The sequence below is a fragment of the Stomoxys calcitrans genome, chromosome 4 (genome assembly GCF_963082655.1).
Source record: "Stomoxys calcitrans chromosome 4, idStoCalc2.1, whole genome shotgun sequence".
NCBI classification, from domain to species: Eukaryota; Metazoa; Arthropoda; class Insecta; order Diptera; family Muscidae; genus Stomoxys; species Stomoxys calcitrans.
The window spans coordinates 126666943-126687982 of NC_081555.1; the positions used below are offsets into that span (position 1 = coordinate 126666943).

The 21040-nt window shown below is 37.8% G+C and overlaps 1 protein-coding gene and 2 long non-coding RNA genes across 6 annotated transcripts in view; 1 reads left to right on the forward strand and 2 right to left on the reverse strand.

Annotated features, from left to right (window-relative positions):
- Positions 1-21040, reverse strand: part of LOC106094403 (uncharacterized) — a 198472-nt gene that overhangs the window by 152243 nt on the left and 25189 nt on the right. The window lies entirely within an intron of this gene.
- LOC106089481 (uncharacterized) lies at positions 2537-6395 on the reverse strand. The gene is made up of 2 exons (XR_001221628.2): positions 6062-6395; positions 2537-2721 (listed from the first exon to the last, which is right to left on the reverse strand). It is a non-coding gene; the product is annotated as an uncharacterized LOC106089481 (long non-coding RNA).
- LOC106089477 (uncharacterized) lies at positions 8672-10080 on the forward strand. Its single transcript, XR_009397905.1, has 2 exons — positions 8672-9661; positions 9722-10080. It is a non-coding gene; the product is annotated as an uncharacterized LOC106089477 (long non-coding RNA).

The following is a 21040-nucleotide window of genomic DNA, read 5'->3' on the forward strand; positions in this document are numbered from 1 at the left end:
GCAGATCTAAAACCCAGGAAGTAGGCTAAGAATGGACCGCAAAGACGCAACAGCTGCGGTGGTGGCATCAGGACGTATCATGTTGTCTACTACTGAGAATCGACTGGTGGAGCGGATGCGCCAGGCTCTTGGTCAGCAGGAGCTTTTGACGAAGACACCCGGTAAATCAAATATTTACACTACTGCAAATCCTGAAAAAGACTCGTGAAGGACAAATCACCACCTACCATATTTACGTTGACTACAAAGCCGACTTCGACAGCTCTATACGTTCAAAAGTATTTCAGGCCATGTCTGAGTTTGGTATCCCTGCAAAACTGATACGACTTTGCAGGATGATGCTTGTTAAAATAGGAAAGAACCTCTCCAAATCATTCAATACCAAATTATTCAATACCAAATCATTCACACCTATCGTGTGATCTCTTTAATATCCTGCTGATGAAGATTATAAGAGATGCAGGTGTGAATAGAAAGGCACACTACTCACAAGAGAACGTATGCTACTTGTCTATGCCGACGACATCGATATTATAGGTCGGTAACCGGGAGAAGCAATAGCAGCTTTTGAACTACGAGCTGTATGACGACGATAGCATATTAAGACGCATCAAAATACAACGGTTGTGTTGGCTAGGTCATGTTGTCAGAATGGATGACGAAGCTCCAGCAAGGAAGTTTTTTGAAGGCGACCATTAAAGAAGACATGCAGTGACCAAGTGAGTGACCAAGTGAGGAACGACAACTTGAAACTGGGTGTCAGAAATTGGAGAAGAAGCGCAGAAGATCGAAGGGCTTGGGCATCTACGTTTCTCTTTAGAGAAAATTTCATAGAAATTGTGTCTTTAGAGAAAATTTCATAGAAATTTTGTCTTTAGAGAAAATTTCATAGAAATTTTGTCTTTAGAGAAAATTTCATAGAAATTTTGTCTTTAGAGAAAATTTCATAGAAATTTTGTCTTTAGAGAAAATTTCATTGAAATTTTGTCTTTAGAGAAAATTTCATAGAAATTTTGTCTTTAGAGAATATTTCATCGAAATTTGGTCTTTAGAGAAAATTTCATAGAAATTTTGTCTTTAGAGAAAATTTCATAGAAATTTTGTCTTTAGGGAAAATTTCATAGAAATTTTGTCTTTAGAGAAAATTTCATAGAAATTTTGTCTTTAGAGAAAATTTCATAGAAATTTTGTCTTTAGAGAAAATTTCATAGAAATTTTGTCTTTAGAGAAAATTTCATAGAAATTTTGTCTTTAGAGAAAATTTCATAGAAATTTTGTTTTTAGAGAAAATTTCATAGAAATTTTGTCTTTAGAGAAAATTTCATAGAAATTTTGTCTTTAGAGAAAATTTCATAGAAATTTTGTCTTTAGAGAAAATTTCATAGAAATTTTGTCTTTAGAGAAAATTTCATAGAAATTTTGTCTTTAGAGAAAATTTCATAGAAATTTTGTCTTTAGAGAAAATTTCATAGAAATTTTGTCTTTAGAGAAAATTTCATAGAAATTTTGTCTTTAGAGAAAATTTCATAGAAATTTTGTCTTTAGAGAAAATTTCATAGAAATTTTGTCTTTAGAGAAAATTTCATAGAAATTTTGTCTTTAGAGAAAATTTCATAGAAATTTTGTCTTTAGAGAAAATTTCATAGAAATTTTGTCTTTAGAGAAAATTTCATAGAAATTTTGTCTTTAGAGAAAATTTCATAGAAATTTTGTCTTTAGAGAAAATTTCATAGAAATTTTGTCTTTAGAGAAAATTTCATAGAAATTTTGTCTTTAGAGAAAATTTCATAGAAATTTTGTCTTTAGAGAAAATTTCATAGAAATTTTGTCTTTAGAGAAAATTTCATAGAAATTTTGTCTTTAGAGAAAATTTCATAGAAATTTTGTCTTTAGAGAAAATTTCATAGAAATTTTGTCTTTAGAGAAAATTTCATAGAAATTTTGTCTTTAGAGAAAATTTCATAGAAATTTTGTCTTTAGAGAAAATTTCATAGAAATTTTGTCTTTAGAGAAAATTTCATAGAAATTTTGTCTTTAGAGAAAATTTCATAAAAATTTTGTCTTTAGAGAAAATTTCATAGAAATTTTGTCTTTAGAGAAAATTTCATAGAAATTTTGTCTTTAGAGAAAATTTCATAGAAATTTTGTCTTTAGAGAAAATTTCATAGAAATTTTGTCTTTAGAGAAAATTTCATAGAAATTTTGTCTTTAGAGAACATTTCATAGAAATTTTGTCTTTAGAGAACATTTCATAGAAATTTTGTCTTTAGAGAAAATTTCATAGAAATTTTGTCTTTAGAGAAAATTTCATAGAAATTTTGTCTTAAGAGAAAATTTAATTTTGTCTTTATTGAAAATTGAAATCTGTATTGAAATCTGTCGCTCCACTGGAAACAAGTGCAGATCAACAAACGTTTAGTGGATAACACTATCGTAGCTATCCTTGAGTGACTTACAATTTTTTTCCAAATAATAACCACCTGTTATGAATTGTAGACTATTCCTGCGAAGCAAAATAATGAAACATGCGCTCCACTCAACGTTTCAAACATTTTTAATACGTTACTCAAAAATTCATGTTCGCAATTGTTGTATTTGCTCTAAAATAAAACTTTTTACATATTTTATAAACCATCCAAATGCAGTGATGTTCCTATAGACATTCCTTGGGTAGTTTCAAAAACCACCATTAAATCACTGGGTGTATGTAGCATGGTGAATCTACAAATGGGAAATAATAAAAAAATAAGATAAACTTCGTAAGTTATAAAATATAAACCGTGATCTGTTTGACCAATGGTTTCGAAGAGTTAAACAGGGAATCCTACTTAAGGGCCGATATGGCATATATTTGTGGTGGATATCTGTTATAAGCTTATCTCTCACACAACATTTCAGATCTCTTGCCTAAAATTTAAAGAAAGGAAACACTTATATGGAGTTTATTAAAAAAAAAACACAAACTGCGGCTGTGATAAAATGTATGGTTCGACTCCGAAATTTCTTCTGATTCGGCTTAGCCATGTCCATCTGTCCGCATATCTTTTTCTGTGCCGTTTGTCCGTCTATCGTTTTTGTTGTTGATTGTCGTAAAAATCTAAGCCCATCTAGCCATGTCCGTCCGTCAGACTGTTGAAATCACGCTACAGTCTTTAAAAATAGAGATATTGAGCCGAAACTTTGCACAGACTCTTTCTTTGTCCATAGACAGGTTAAGTTCGAAGATGGGCTATATCGGACTATATCTTGATATAGGCCCCATATAGACCGATCCGCCGATTCAAGGTCTTACACCCATAAAAACCACATTTATAATCCAATTTTGCTAAAATTTGGGGCAGTGAGTGGCCCTTGGACATATTTCTTCAATTTGGGCCTGATCGGTCTAGATTTGGATATAGCTGTCATATAGACCTATTTCTCGATTTAAGGTTTTGGGCCCCTAAAAGGCGTATTTATTGTCGCTTAAACTTGGGACAGTGAGTTATGTTAGGCTCTTTGACATCCTTTTTCAATTTGGCCCCGATCGGTCCAGATTTGGATATAGTTGCAATATAGACCGATCTCTCGATTTAAGGTCTTGGACCCATGAAAGGCGCATTTATTGTATGATATTACTGAAATTTAGGACAGTGAGTTGTGTTAGGCCACTCGACATCTTACTTTTAATTTCCCCCGATCGGTCCAGATTAGAATATAGCTGCCGCATAGACCGATCTCTCGGTTTAAGGTCTTGGGCCCATGAAATGTGCATTTATTATCCGATTTTGCTAAAATTTGAGACAGTGAGTTATGTTAGGCTCTCCATATCCTTTTTTTCAATTTTTCAATCGTCCTAGATTTGGATATAGCTGCCATAGAGACTGATCTCTCGATTTAAGGTCTTGGGCCCATAAAAGGCGTATTTATTGTCCGATTTTGCTGAAACTTGGGACAGTGAGTTGTGTTAGGCCACTCGACATCTTACTTCAATTTAGGCCAAATCGGACCAGATTAAGATATAGCTGCCATATAGACCGATCACTCGTTTTCTGGTTTGGGGCCCATAAAAGGCGCATTTATTGTCCTATGTCGCCGAATTTGGGACAGTGAGCTGTGCTTGGACCTTCGGCATACTTTTTCAATTTAGTCCAGATCGGTGTAGATTTGAATATAACTGCCATATAGACCGATATCTCGATTTAATGTCTTGTGCCCATAAAAGACGCATTTATTGTCCGATTTTGCGACAGTGAGTTGTGTTAGGCCCTTCGACATCTTTCTTCAATTTGGCTTAGATCGGTTCAGATTTGGATAAAGCTGCCGTATAGGCCGATCTCTCGATTTAAAGTCTAGGGCCCATAAAAGACACATTTTTAAACCGATATCGCTGAAATTTGACATAGGGATTTATGTTAGGCTTTTCGACATCTTAACGGTCTATATTTGGATATAGCTAGAAAAATACCAATATTTTGTTCTATAAAATTGAATTGGACTTGTACTTGTGCTTATTAGAAGACTCAATGTCCGTGCCGAATTTTCACCGGATTATGACGAAAGATGGTTTACACATATAACCGTGGTGGTGGGTATCCAAAGATCGGCCCGGCCGAACTTAACGCCGTTTTACGTGTCAAGGTGAAGATCGCCGTTGTTATTTAATCAGAACTAATTTATCAACCTTTCCACCGGTGAAAAAAATTGATAGCATGTTGGTCCCAAGATTTTAAAAATACCTTGACTAAAATTTTCAAAAAACTCATAAACTGTTAGATATATTCCAGACTTTAGAATGTTTTTTGTAAGGTTTTTCGAGTTCTATATTTAAACAAGTAAATGAGTGCAGAGTTCGGCGGGGCAGAATCTTGGGAACCCACTGCTATGGATTCTGCTAAAATATGGGAGCTATATCTGGTTATAGACCGAATTGAACCGTACTTAGCGCAGTTGTTGAGAGTCATAATAAATAGAACACTATAGGCGAAATTTCAGCAAAATCTGATAAAAATCGCGGCTTGTAAGAGCTAAAAAAATCAAATCGGGAGATCATTGAATATGGTAGCTATATCATGTTCTTGTTGTTGGAAGTCATAACAAAACACCATGTACAAAACTTTAGCCAAATTGGATGAAAATTGAGACTTCCAGGGGCTCAAGAAGTCAAATTGAGAGATCGGTCTATATGGAAGCTATATCAGGTTATAGACCAATTTAGACTGTACTTGGCACAGATCTTGAAAGACATACCAAAACATTATGTGCAAAATTACAGCCAAATCAGAAAATTTCGGCTTGTAAGGGCTCAAGAAGTTAAATTGGGTGATCGGTTTATATGGAAGCTATATCAGCTTCTTGACCGATTAGTAGCGTACTTGGCACAGTTATTGAGAGTTATATTTTAGAACACTATGTGCAGCCAAATCGGATGAAAATTGCGGCTTCCAGGGGCTTAAAAAGTTCAATCGGGAGACCGATTTATATGGGAGCTATATTTAAATCTGTACCGATATGGCCCATTTGCAATCCCCAATGACCTTTTTCAATATAAAGCATACGTGCAAAATTTCAAGCGGCTGGCTCTACGCGTTCGAGCCCTATCGTGATTTCGACAGAAGGACGGACGAACATGGCTAGTTCGACTCAAAATGTTGAGATTATCAAGTATATGTGTACTTTATGGGGTCCTAGATCAATATTTCGAGGTGTTACAAACGAAATGACTAGATTCGTATATCCCCAGCCTATGGTGGTGGGTATAAAAAAGAGCCAATCAGATCGGCCCATAAATGACTGTTCGGCTACAAGCCAACTTTTAAGCCCCATGGAGCAGCCTCAGGACCAACTAGAATCCCCAAGTTTTGCATACATACTAAAAACACCTCAAATTTGATTGCGTTAAGTTTCCTGTGAAAATCTCTATCCGACATTGACTGTGTTAAGTTTCGTGTACATATCTCAATTCGTTCAAAAGTTCCAAAAAGGTTTCGAATATGTTTTGATTTGGCAACACTATATGACACCAAAAAATTGCTATTAAAAATCTATTACCAAAGCAAACTTAACTTCAATATTGGCTTACCTTTGCCAAATTTAATGACTGGGCGACAATTGCCTGAATGTGAAAGGATTTGACATTCAGGACATTTTGAAGCTTGTATCATAATCTGAGGTAACAATGCAGTAGCTACTGTATCCGTTACTCCCCAGCAATTAATCAATAATAAGAAAATCAATACGGCCATACAATGCGATGACATGTTTAAAAGTCCAATTTTTTTCAATATGTTACTTGGTAAAATTTCGAGCAGTTATTAAATAATAACCGTCCACCGATTTACTTTAAGTGCAAACAACTTAAGTTTGGCCACGGTTGATTTGTTCTGCGTATGTGGAAATGTCAATAGTGTTTCTAAAATTACAATGGATACAATCTTATAGTATATATAGGCGTAAGCTACAATCTGAATATTGAATTTTACATTTAGTAATTCATTATTCACACCCGTATTCCCTGAAGAGTATGAACTTTTGCAAACTAATGCATACCATATGAACGATATAGATATTGCTTTGCATAAATCAACCAAATTAAAAGGTACTAAAGACTTTGGTCAGACAAAGCCGATCATTGGATACCTTTCTTTATGGACCGGTATTGTCAATTACAACTAAATTTCCCATGAACATTTCTTTAATGAATAGGGAATACTTCTCTCATATCGATGATTACAGTCCGATTAAATTTTAAGCTCAAAGATAAGAGGCCTCCTTTTTATGTCGGGTCCAAACGGTGTGCCGTAAAGCGTTATGGTTAGGTTAGGTTTAAGTGGCAGTCAGCCATCAGACTCACCTAGACGTCTTCGTCCATTGTGATACCACAGGAACAGAAGAAGGTAGATGCATTCTAGTTACTACCGTTGAAACATCCAGATCGCTTTAAAAAGCTCAATAACTTGCGAATGTTCACATCCGCTAAATCAGACAGGTTCTCAATAAAATGAGAACCTAAAGTGGAACTCCTTCCAACTGCTGGTGCGCGACACACACACAGATGGTGTTCTATCGTCTCTATTCTTCGATGTCCCTACATCTGTTGCAAAAGTCGTTGCTGGCAACCTTCAGTCTGTCAGTAAGTTTTCCGATGAGACAGTAACGACACAACGACTAAGACATGTCGCTAGAGGCATACCCACAGATTCCAGTGTTCTGAAGTCTGTATGGTAGTTCCTAGTCTCGCAAGCTCGTCTGCTTTAGGATTCCCTGGGATATCTCTGGGGCCCGGCCCCAAGAACAGGTGAATTTTGAACTGTTCAGCCATCTCGTTGAAAGATCTGCGACAGTCGAGGGCGGTTTTTATGTTCAGAAATACGTTCTCCAGGGATTTAATGGCTGCCTGGCTGTCTGTGAAGATATTTATGCCAATCGTCGTAATGACATTATATCTTAGCCATTCCACCACTTCCTTAATTGCAAGCGTCTCTGCTTGATACACACTGCAGTGGTCGGGTAACCTCTTCGATAACCTCTTCATCAGAAGAGGTTACCCTCTTCGTCGGGTAACCTCTTCTGATGAAAGCCGCTACCAAAAAAAAATGTAATAACTTTTTTTCTATTTAATAATAATAATTTAATAATTAATTTAATTAATTAATTAATTAATTTAATTAATAATAATTTAATAATTAATTTAATAATTTAATTTAACATGAATAAAAGAAAAATGTATTCCATACACCGAAAAAAAAATGTAGCAATATTCATCATTGTAGCAATATTCATCAGCCACCCTGTAGATCTATAGAGTACACCCCAAAGCCCAACTGATCGTTTTGTTTGAAACCGTCCGTATAGATGTCTATGTAACTTCTGTTACCAGGGATATCGTAGTTCCCCACTGACTGGAACATCGGATGTTGTATCAAGGATAACACAGTGGCCGTAGCCGCCACATAACCAATGAGAAAGTTCCCTTAACCTCACGGTAGTGGTCGCTGCAATTTGTCTAGCCACAATGTCCAGAGGCCAAAGATCTAGCATTGAATTCAGTACATCAAATCGTTACTTCCTCAGTGCGGCTGTGATGCACAAACAAGCCATCCTTTGCATCCGGTTTAGTATTGAGTAGTAGGTGGATTTTTGAAGCGCCGTCCACTAGACCACAACAGCGTATACCATAATAGGTCTGACAACTGCAGTATATACCCAGTGAATACGAAAAGAGTTGTCTTTCTTGCCCTATCCAAAATGTTTGATTTGAAATTCAATTTCGTGTCCAGCAAAACACCCAAGGAAACGGGTCCCACTGTTAGTAGCTTGTATCTCCTGCTGAAAAGAACTACTTCTGTCTTGCACAGATGTATACTCAGACCACTTTCGGTAGCCCACTTTGCTATTGCACGTAGAGCTTCCTGAAGTATATCTCTTAGAGTGCTGGGAAACTTTCCCCTAACCGCAATTGCCACGTCATCAGCATATGCGACCACTTTTACGCCTTTTTCTTCCATCTTATTAATAAACTTTCTTACAGTAGAGTTTATGCCTAGAAACGTGATTCATCGTGATTGGCGTTGGTTTTGAAAGCACTTGAATGTCAAGAAATGCTGACATTGTATTTTCCTTGACAGCGAGAAACCGATCAATCTCTTGAAATTTCAGTACAAGGACCAGCGGACCTTTTCACACGTTCCCGTACTAAACATATTTAATTTTCATATTTAAATGCACTATCTTTTGGCTTGTTTTCCGGGTCCAGATCCCTTTACCATATTCCGCTCGCTCATCACCGAAGACATGGCGTACATCATAATACGCGAATCAAATCAGAAAGGCAGGGAAGTGAACGCTGCATGGCATTTGGCAATTCCAACTTCACTTTGAAAGAGTTGGATGCTTTTTTGTCTATTATTTTGAATGCTGAACTCACTTTATCGAATAGTGAACTTCTTGATGATATTTCGCAAATGTTGCAGTCTACCTTGGCAGCAGCTTACACTTCGCATAATGCAGTGACTGTTGATGATAAAGATATGGTGGTTGTGCGACTCAAAATCATTTTATCTCGTCAAAGTAATAATTTACTCTGGGAAATTATGTGACCAGACCCGAGAGGTGAATCATGGTCAGAATATTGTGCTTCAACTTTCGGAAAGATATTTGAATACACATTTGAAAACTGCATATGGTGAAACAGTTCGCTCGAATAAGACATGTGTGCTTCGGAAATTCCAAAAAATCATACGCGTCCTTTTAACAGCACATTGTTCGGCTTCAACAAAGGCGATATAGTACTATGTTTATATGTGCCCAAGAAGAACAAAACGACAATTTTGCTGTCGATATAACATTATACTTGCTGTGTGCACATGCAAACTAAAAAGAAGAAGCCGTTTGCTACATGGATTACGACTCCAACAAATCGAGAGTTGATACAATGGACCAGATGCTTGACACATATACATGGAAGCGCTCAATCAATCGCTGGATATTGGCCATGTTTTATAATATGGTGGACATTTCTGCATTAGCTACATTTATTTCATACAACGAGATGAAGTCAATAAAAGAAAAAAAGAAACTGACAAAACAATTGGCACTTCCAAACATAGAAGAATGAGCGCTGAAAAACCTTATAACTGCATATCCAAGGATGTGGAACGCAATGGAAGCATTTGATGTAATGGTAAGAAAACCAATTATTATGTTCAAAAGCAGAATAACTACATAATTTTGTTCTTTTTAGATGTTATCAATACCGACAGAAGGAACTGCGCCGTCGTTTGCGTCTAGAACGAACAGACCGTCCTGTTGCCTATGTCGTTCTGAGTTCGGACGGCAGCGGAAAACAAGGGCCTATTGCAATTCCTGTAACAATTCAGTTTGTGCAGAGCATTCAACACTAATGCATCGATGCTACACCTGCACAGACAATAGATTTTTAGACTCATGGATTCGAACCCAGGCGTTCAGCGTCATAGGCGGACATGCTAGCCTCTTCGCTACGGTGGTCTCCGTATGTATAATTAGTAAATATTAATAAATAAAAACAAGTAAGAGCGTGCTAAGTTCAGCCAGGCCGAATCTTATATACCCTCCACCATGGATCGCATTTGTCGAGTTCTTTGCGAGGTATGTCTTTTTAGGCAAACAAGGAATAATGGATAAGAATTGTAATACCATTGGAGATATATCAAGTAATAGTCCGATTCGTACGATAAGTTAACTAAATGTTGAAGACCAAAGTAGAAGACATTTCAGTCCATTCGGTTAAGAATTGCGCCTTGTAGGGGCTCAAGAAGCATAATCGGAAGATAGGTTTATGTGGTAGCTGTATGAGGCTATGGATCGATTAAAACCAAATTGGACACGTATGTTGTGATGGGAGAAGGCGCTGTACAAAATTTCAGCAAAATCGGATAAGAATTACGACCTCTAAGGGCCCAAGGAGTCAATATTCAAGATTGGCAGCTACATCACATTATGTTCCGATTTGATCCATATTTATCGCTGCTGTAATCATAACAAAATACCTTATATTAAATTTCAGCCAAATCGGATAAGAATTGCGCCCTCTAGATGCTCAAGAAGTCAAGACCCAAGATCGGTTTCTATGGCAGCTATATCAAAACATGGACCGATTTGGCCCATTTACAATCCCAACTGACCTACACTAATAAGATATATTTGTGCAAAACTTCAAGCGCTTAGCTTTACTCCGCGTGCTTTCGACAGACTGACGGACGTGCATTTTGATAATAAAGTTCAAAAATATGCAATCGTTGTTCGTTTGCAAGAACAAACAAAGATTCATGGTTAAATTATAGACCAAATTGAAGTTGTTTGACAGTGAAACAAAACAGGAAACATGCGTGAGCTGTTTAAACCAATGTTGTCAAAAAGATAATAGCTAAAAAATTACCCTATATATACTTTATGGGTCTTAGACGAATATTTCGAGGTGTTAGAGATGGAATGACGAAATTAGTATACCCCCATCCAATAGTGGAGGGTATGGTCGATTGGATTGGCAACACTTCGTTTCAGTTACCTTCTTCTTCGTAGCCGTAAGATTCTAAAACGATGTAGCCATAACTGTCCGTCTGTCTGTCGAAATGACGCAGCATGGAGAAATGTTTGTAAATTCGGTCCAGCCGCACTAAAAGCATTTACACAAACTACTTACCACTTAGTGTGCAGCCTTTATCAACATAAACAAAAGTAAAAATTAAACACAGCTTTATTGCCATAGATGCATTAATATTGCTGTTAGTTCAACATAAATCAATTTTGCTAATTTGAAGATCTGAACCAGGCTGTTAATTTATCCCAAAAACCATCCTCTTTTTTTCCCTGAAACAGAAATAACGAGTACATGTTGCTATGTATAAAAAATGTTGCAATTGAAAAACAAGTTAAAATGCATTAAGTTCGGCCAGCCCAAACTTTAGATACCCACCACCTCGGGTATATATGTAAACCACCTTTCGCCATAATCCGGAGAAAAATGCATAATTTCTGCCCTCATATTGGTCGTTTGGGAAGCTATATCCAAATATACACCGATCTGATCCATATACGACACGGATATTGAAAAACCTAACACAACTCAATGTCCCAAATTTCGGCGAAATCGGACAATAATAAATGTGCCTTTTATGGGCCCAAAACCTTAAATCGAAAGGTCTGTCTATATGCAGCTATATCCAAATCTGGACCAATCTGGGCGAAATTGAAGAAGAATGTCGAAGGGCCTAACACAACTAGATGTTCCAAATTTCGGCGACATCGGAAAATAAATGCGCCTTTTATGGGCCCAATACCTCACACCGAAAGATCGGTCTATATGGCAGCTATATCCAAATTTGGAACGATCTGAGCCAATTTAAAGAAAGATGTCGAAGAGCCTAACATAACCTAACATTCCCAAGACCATAAATCAAGTGATCGGTCTATATGGCAGCTATATTCAAATCTGAACCGATCTGGGCCAAATTGCAGATATATGTCAAGGGGCCTAACACAACTCACTGTCCTAAATTTCGGCGAAATCGGACAATAAATGCGATTTTAATGGACCTTAAATCTAGAGATCGGTCTATATGGCAGCTATGTCGAAATCTGGACCGATCTGGGCCAAATTGCGGAAGATGTCGAGGGGCCAAAAAAAATTCACTGTCCCAAATTTCGGCGACATCGGGCAAGACATTAAATCGAGAGCTCGGTCTATATGGCAGCTATATCTTAATCTGGACCAAAGAGACTAACATAACTCACTGTCCCAAAATTCAGCAATATGGAATAATAAATATGGCTTTTATGAGCCTAAGACCATAAATCGGCGGATCGGTCTATATGGGGGGTATATCAAGATATAGTCCGATATAGCCCATCTTCGAACTTAACTGCCTATGGACAAAGAAAGAATCTGTGCAAAGCTTCAGCTCAATATGTCTCTTTTTAAAGACTGTAGCGTGATTTCAACGGACGGACCGACGGACGGACTTGGCTAGATCGTCTAAGATTTTTAAGGCGATCAAGAATATATACTTTATAGGGTCGGAAATGGATATTTCCATGTTTTGCAAACGGAATGACAAAATGAATATACCCCATTCCTTCGGTGGTGGCCAAAAATATTGAATTCTTTTTAATTTTGCATGGGAAAAGCTTCAATTAGAGCAGTATGTAGGGCGTACTTACTTGGTAGGGTATTGCAGCTTTAGAGCCGGCTTCGGTGATAGGTCCAAATGATTGAACGCACTGTCCATCGTGTCTTCTAAATTGACAATTTGGCAAATAATATTGCAATCCTTGATTGTCTTTTGCCTTGCGAAATTTAGAGTCCTTGGATGATTTGAACCTCAGTTCACAGCGTCCAACGATGATGGCTATTGCCAGCAGCAAGAATATACTTAAAATCACTTTGCCCATCTTCTAAAGAATAACTGATGTCAGATAAAATTCTACCAGGGAGCCTAAGCAAGAATTTATTTTTTTATGACACTTTCTGCCAACAAGAAATTTCATAATAAATTTCATGAGTAATTTTGTTTAGCTAAGTGATTGTGGTGACATCATTAATAATCCATTAAATATAGCAACCACTTCACTAACAAAAACAGTTTACAGATTTATATGTCAACAATGAAATTTTATATGGATGAAAAACTAAACATTATTAGGGTGAAGAAGCTTTATCAGGAAATGGGTCTGTAACCATATTTCATTATCATTTACATGCACTACTCTCAAGGACCTTTCAATTGATTCTCATATTGTCTCGATTAACCTACTTGTCCGTTTGGTGGTGTTTTAGGGGTTTTTTTGTGGTGGTGTGGCCCCCCAAAATCGGGTAATGATTGACTCTCTCTACGCCACTTGCCAAACTTTAATTATATCAGACAAAAATTTAGGCATCCCAAAAACTCAGATCACGAAATCTGCTTATATATATGTATCTACCGGACCGGGATAAACATATTTCTTGAACCCCTATGGGGTGCAATCCCGTAATATTTGATTTTTATACCCACTATCATAGGATAGGGGGTGCATTCATTTAGTCATTCCGTTTGCAACACATCGAAATATCAATTGTCGACCCTACAAAGCATATGTATATTGCGACTCGTCGTAAAATTGTAAGACGATTTAACGATGCCCGTGTGTCTGTCCGTCCGTCTGTTGTAATTATTCTACAGCCTTCAAAAATTGAGATATTGAGCTGAAATCCGGGACAGATACGTCTTTTTGACGTACGCTGGTTAAGTTCTTGAACTGACCATATGGGATAAAGGGTCTAAGGCACATAAATGCTTTTTTTTTCATCCGATTTCGCTGAAATTTAAAACAGCTAGATGCTGTACGCCTCCCGTCATCTGACCCAAATAAGGTTCAGATCGGACTATATTTAGATATAGCTGCCATATAGACCGATCTGCCGATAAAGGGTCTGCAGCCCATAAAAGCTTAATTTTGTATCCGATTTTGAAACATTGAGTAGCTTTAGGCCACCCGACATCTGACCTAAATATGGTTCAGATCGAACTATATTTAGATAAAGCTGCCATATAGACCGATCTGCCGATAAGAGGTTTGAAGCCCATAAAAGCTTTATTTATTACCCGATTTCATTTGAATTTGAAACAATGAGCAGTTTTAGGCCTCCCACCATCCGACCTTAATATGGGTCAAATCGGACTATATTAAGATATAGCTGCCATATAGACCGATCTAACGATAAAGGATCTGAAGACCATAAAAGCTTTATTTATTACCAGAATTCGCTGAAATTTTAAACGGTGAGTAGTTTTAGGTCTCTCAACGTTCGGCCTTAATATATTTTATATGGAACTATATTTAGATATAGCTGTCATATAGACCGATCCGCCGATTTAGGGTCTTAGGCCCATGAAAGCCACATGTATTATTCAATTTTGCTGAAATTTGGGACAGTGAGTTGTGTTAGGGCCTTCGACATACTTCATCAATTTGGCCAAGATCGGTTCAGATTTGGATATAGCTGCCATGTAGACCAATCTCTCGATTTAAGGTCTTGGACCTATAAAATGGAAATTTGGAACAGTGAGTTGTGTTAAGCCAGTCGACATCCTTCTTCAATGTGGCTCAGATTTGGATATAGCTGCCATGTAGACCGATCTTTCGATTTAAGATTTTGGGCCCTTAAAAGACGCATTAATTATCTAATTTCGCTGAAATTTGGGACATTTAGTTCTGTTAGGCCCTTCGACTTCCTTCTTCAATTTGGCTCAGATCGGTCCAGATTTGGATATAGCTGTCATATAGTCCGATCATTCAATATAAGTTTTTTCGCTTATGTTAGGCTTTTCGACTTGTGTGTCATATATGGTTTAGATCGGTCTATATTTGGATATGGCTAACAAAAAGTCCAATATATTGTTCTACAAAATTAACCAATGACTTGTACTTAATAGTCCTCTCAATATCCTTAACGAATTTGATCCAAAACGAACCATAATTCGATAAAGCTGCTATGTGGTCATATATTATGCATTTTTTACCGGATTATGAAAAAAGATGGTTTACGTATATACCCGAGGTGGTGGGTATCCAAACTTCAGCCCGGGCTTTTTACTTGTTTTATACTCGTTTGAAACACCTCGAAATATTTGTCTAAGACCCCATAAAGTTTATATATTCCAAATGGCCTCGACGTTCTGAATCGATCTAGCCATGTCCGTCCATCTGTCGAAATCACGATAGCTGTCAAAAACGTAAAGCTAGCCGCTTGAAATTTTGTACAGATACTTAAAATTGATGTAGATCGTTGTGGGTTGCAAATGGGCCATATCGGTTTAGATTTAGATATAGCTCCCATATAAACCGATTTCCGGATTTGACTTCTTGAGCTCCTGGAAGCCGCAATTTTTGTCCGATTTGGCTGAGATTGAGTGTAGTGTTTCGTTATGACTTTCAATAACTGTGCTAAGTACGGTCGAAATCAGTCTGTAACCTGATAAAGCTGAGAACTTCACTTCTTAAGCCTCTAGAGTGCACAATTCTTATCCGATTGGAATGAAATTTTGCACGACGTGTTTTGTTAGCTTTCATATAAACAGATCTGGGGACTTCACTTCTTGAGCTTCTAGAAGGCGCAATTCCTCTCCGATTTGGCTGGCATTTTGTATGACGTATTTTATTCTTACTTTCAACAAATGTGTCAAATAAGGTTCAAATCGGTTCATAACCTGATATAGCTGTCGTATAAACCGATCTGGGATCTTGACTTCTTGAGTCTCTAGAGGTCGCAATTATTATCCGATTTACTTGAAATTTTGTACGACGGATCCTCTCATAACCATCAACATACGTTTTTATTATGGTCTGAATCGGTCTATAGCCTGATACAGCTTCCATATAAATCGATCTCTCTTTTTTACTTCTTGAACCCCCAAAGGGCGCAATTCTTATACAGGTCTCCAACATATAATTTAATTGTGGTCCAATCCGGACCATATCTTGATATCGCTCTAATAGCAGAGCAAATCCTTTCTTATATCCTGTTTTGCCTAAGAAGAGATTCCGGGAAATGAACTCGACAAATGCGATCCATGGTGGAGGGCATATAAGATTCGGCCCGGCCGAACTTAGCACGCTTTTACTTGTTTTAGCTACACTCTCTGCTAAATGATCTTATATATAAAATTCAATTTGTGTTAGTTTGTTTGTATGTTTGTTTGTTTGTGTGTCGGCTTGTTTGTTAGTCCCGTATAGACTCAAAAACGGCTGAACCTATTACCTTGAAATTTTCACTGATTGTGTAGATTGTGAAGGGAAACATAGGCTATATAATTTTTTGTTATCGGGAGGGGCCGGACCCTCCCCCTTACCCCAAAAGTACTACCCAAAAGTAAAAATGGACCGATCGGGACAATATGGGATTTAAATGAAAGGAATTCAGGAGTAGCGTACGAATTTCATAATAAAAGTTGGGTCCCAGTACTTGGGGGGCCTCCCCAGCCCCAAAACCCCTTAAAGTAGGTTTATTTGACGATCATGACATTATGGGACTCAAATGAAAGGTATTTGGGAGTAGATTACGAATATGGTCAGTAAGTAGGAATAGGCTCTATAAAATTATTGACAACGGAAGGGGACGGACACTCCACTGTTACCCCAAAAACACCATTCAAAATCAAAAGTGGACCGATCGGGACAATATAGGTATCAAATGAAAAGTATGCGGGAGTAGATAACGAATCTGGCATACGAATTCATGTCGAAGTATAAGGGTCACCCCACAAAAACGTCCAAAATGGGCACATTAGCCAATCACGGATATATGGGACTCGGTTTGTTTGCTCCGTATAGACTGAAAAACGGCAGAACCGATTTTCTCGAAATTTTCGGATATTGTGTAGGTTGGTCTGGAAGGAAACAAAGGCTATGTAATTTTTTGGTATCGGAAGGGGGACGGAGCCTCCCTTTTATGCCAAAAACACAACCCAAAATCAAAAGTGGACCGATCGGGACAATATACGTATCAAATAAAAGACATTGAAGAGTAGAATACGAATATGGTATTAAAATTTGAGTCTAAGTACCCAGAGGGCCCCAACCCCAAAACTTCCCCATACAAATATGTTGGACTCAAATGAAAGGTATTCGGGAGTAGATTTCGAATCTGGCGCCATTAGACCCATTATGACAATATGATACACCAGGAACCGAGAAGGGGCAAATTCTCACACATCAATGAGTGCTTTCCGATTAAAGTTTAAAGTCAATGATAAGGGATCTTTTTTAATAGCCGAGACCGAACGGCGTCCCGCAGTGCGACACCTCTTTGTGGAAATTTTTTTAGATGACCATGGCATTGTTCATCGCATATGTCGCCAACATTAAAAGGGTGTTCTCGCCAGGATTGGAACGCGTTCAGCGTCATAGGCTACAACGGCACAAATTCGATATTCGCATTCAGGGCGAACTGCCCCCACCCTAAAAAGAAATTAGAGTTAAAGAATGCGCAGCGGAGCGGGCCCGGTTCGGCTAGTACAATATATATACAAACGCAAAAAATTATCTTCTCGAGTAACAAATCGCCTTATACTGTAATGGAAGCATTTTTGGCTTAAAATAAGTCTTCGTAGGTCGTTTGGGATTGTAAATGGCCGAAAACTGTCCACGTTTAGATATAGCTCCCATATAAAATGATTCTCTAATCCTTGAGTCCTTAGAAGGCCAATTTAAATCCGATTAGCCTGACATTTTTCGCAAGATTATCTGCTATGACTCTATTCATATATGGTAAATTTGTTTTAATAAGCTGGTATAGCTCCCATAATAACGCATCTCACAAATTGGCTTCATGAGGCTAGACAGCGAAATTTTTATCCAATTAGACATAAGCGACTATGATAAATTGCTCAAATTTCCACAAAATCTTATTTATTTTAATTTTTTCAATAAAATGCAACTTACGGCTCTTTGACACGTTTAAGCCTGTCATTGTCTCACAGTATGTTCAGTTATTTCAAGATTCCGATATGTTTTACCACAACATCCTTTCTGTGTTGATAAAATATATTTTAACATATGCCTTGTATTAATGATTCAGTGCTATTTAAAGGGTCACGGGTGGTTTTTGCATCACCGCAAATATCTGCTAATGAGACATTATAAAGTCTAGATGTGCGGTTGTTGTAAAAATAATGCACAATGGGATGAAATTAAAAATCTTGGTTTAGAGAAAATAATCATATAAAGGGTGATTTTTTTGAGGTTAGGATTTTCATGCATTAGTATTTGACAGATCACGTGGGATTTCAGACATGGTGTCAAAGAGAAAGATGCTCAGTATGCTTCGACATTTCATCATGAATAGACTTACTAACGAGCAACGCTTGCAAATCATTGAATTTTATTACCAAAATCAGTGTTCGGTTCGAAATGTGTTCGTTCACCGTTCAGCGATGAGGCTCATTTCTGGTTGAATGGCTACGTAAATAAGCAAAATTGCCGCATTTGGAGTGAAGAGCAACCAGAAGCCGTTCAAGAACTGCCCATGCATCCCGAAAAATGCACTGTTTGGTGTGGTTTGTACGCTGGTGGAATCATTGGACCGTATTTTTTCAAAGATGCTATTGGACGCAACGTTACGGTGAATGAACACATTTCGAACCGAACACTGATTTTGGTAATAAAATTCAATGATTTGCAAGCGTTGCTCGTTAGTAAGTCTATTCATGATGAAATGTCAAAGCATACTGAGCATCTTTCTCTTTGACACCATGTCTGAAATCCCACGTGATCTGTCAAATACTAATGCATGAAAATCCTAACCTCAAAAAAATCACCCTATACGATATATTGATCTTTATACCCTACATGACCTCCTTTAAATAGACGAGCTCGAACGGCGTGCCACACCTGAAAAATGTCTCCAGTTTAGCAGAAAATAATCATCGCTGAACATTTTGTTATACCCTCCACCATAGGATGGTAATAGGTATAAAAAAAATACCCCATAAATTATATAAATTCTTGATCGTTAACGCTAAAGATATTGTGGCAGTCGTCGAGGAAAGAGTTGTGCAAAATTTTGGGAAGATTGGTCAATAATTGCGCTTGCAGTGGCTGTAGGAGTGCAGATCGGGCGATATAAATATACGAGAGCTATATGTAAATATGAAATGAACAATTTATTGCGTTATTTGTCAAAATCGGACGAACATATATTGGGTTGCGGATTTTTTAAAAGAAAGTAAATGCATTTTTAATAAAACTTAGAATGAACTTTAATCAAATATACTTTTCTTACACTTTTTTTCTAAAGCAAGCTAAAAGTTACAGCTGATAACTGACTGAAGAAAGAATACAATTACAGAGTCACAAGCTGTGAAAAAATTTGTCAACGCCGACTATATGAAAAATCCGCAATTACTTTTTGGGCAAACCAATATATGGCGACGTTAGGAAACCTTGAAGGAATGGAAGAGGTTTCGAATCGGATACCTGGACAACACTGAGTTCGAGTGCGAGACACAGCTGCCAGAGGCACAGTCTTGGATTGATGGCACTCTGGTATTGCCTGGTTCACGAATCAGGACGCTAAGGTCAGGAACATTATTGGAATGTAAGAAGGGGATTAATGCCTTCTTTGAGAAGGACACAATCCGTATCGTTTGGGTGCCAGTTTATAGCGGAATAAGGGTGAATGAAAGAGCAGCCGAATTGTCGGTGAAGGCCAGAGGACTGCCGTCAATAAACTTGGCTAACCCGAAGCCCTTAAGGTCGACGCTGTCCGAGTTAAGGGCGATGTCGATGAACGCACTATGGAACAGTGAAACGATCGGTAGGACGGCGAAAATCATACGGGGATATCCGGATCGTGAGAAGACAAGGCTATTACTGAAACGAAGTAAGAAGGACAGTATAGCTTTTGGTGTCATAGCGGGTTATATAATTTCGGCGCGGCACTTGGTAGCATGTGTTGGGCATGCGCGGAAGATGATGAGACGGTGCGGCTGAGCTGCTTACCGACACAGGTACCTTGGTGGGGACACACTACCAGACATAAACTAACTAAGGGGCGTGGTATATAAATCTATAAAGGATTTTGTAAGTAGCACGGTATTCCAAACTTAGAGATTTTCTTTTTCGAGGTTACTTTATAGTATTTAGAGCGCACAAGAAGCCGTTTACCGGGTTAGGTGCATGTCCTTAGTGGCATGGGGCGGAATAATATCCGCACCTACTTTTCAACATAACCTAAGCTTCCCGATTTGACGGAAAATTTGCACAGCGAATTATTTTAAGACCTTTGACATTTATACCGATTATGATCCAGATCGGAAAATATCTTGATATAACCCCAATATAGACCGATCTCCCGTTTGGAGTTCTTGGCCTATACACGACTTCTCTGTTATTGGCATAATGAGTTGCATCAGAACCTTCAATATTTGGCCTAGATTGGACCATATTTCGATATAGTTGCTATGGTTTAATAAATGGTGCATTGTCACCGAATTATATCGTAATGTGCTTTTTATTTATCGGAAGTTGTGGGTATCCAAAGTTCGATCTCGACAAACTTAATGCCTTTTTATGCCCACCCCCCATAGGATGGGGGTATACTAATCTAGTAATTCCGTTTGTAGCACTTTGAAATATTACTCTAGGACCCCATAAAGTATATATATTCCTGATCGTCTCGACATGCTGAATCGATATAGCTATGTCCGTCCGTTCGTCTGTTGAAATCACGATAGCGGTAGAAAGCGTCAAGCAAGCCGCTTGAAATTTTGCACAAATACTTAGTATTGATGTACAATAGGTCGTTGAGGATTGTAAATGGGCCATATCGACTTCTTGAGCCCCTGGAAGCCTCAATTTTCATCCGATTTGGCTGAAATTTTGCACGTAGTGTTCTGTTATGGCTTCCAATAACTGTGCCAAGTACGGTTCAAATCCGTCAAGAACCCGAAATAGCTCATATATAAACCGATCTCCCGATTTGACTACTTAAGCCCCTGGAAGCTGTAGATTTTATCCGATTTGGCTGAAATTTCCAACAACT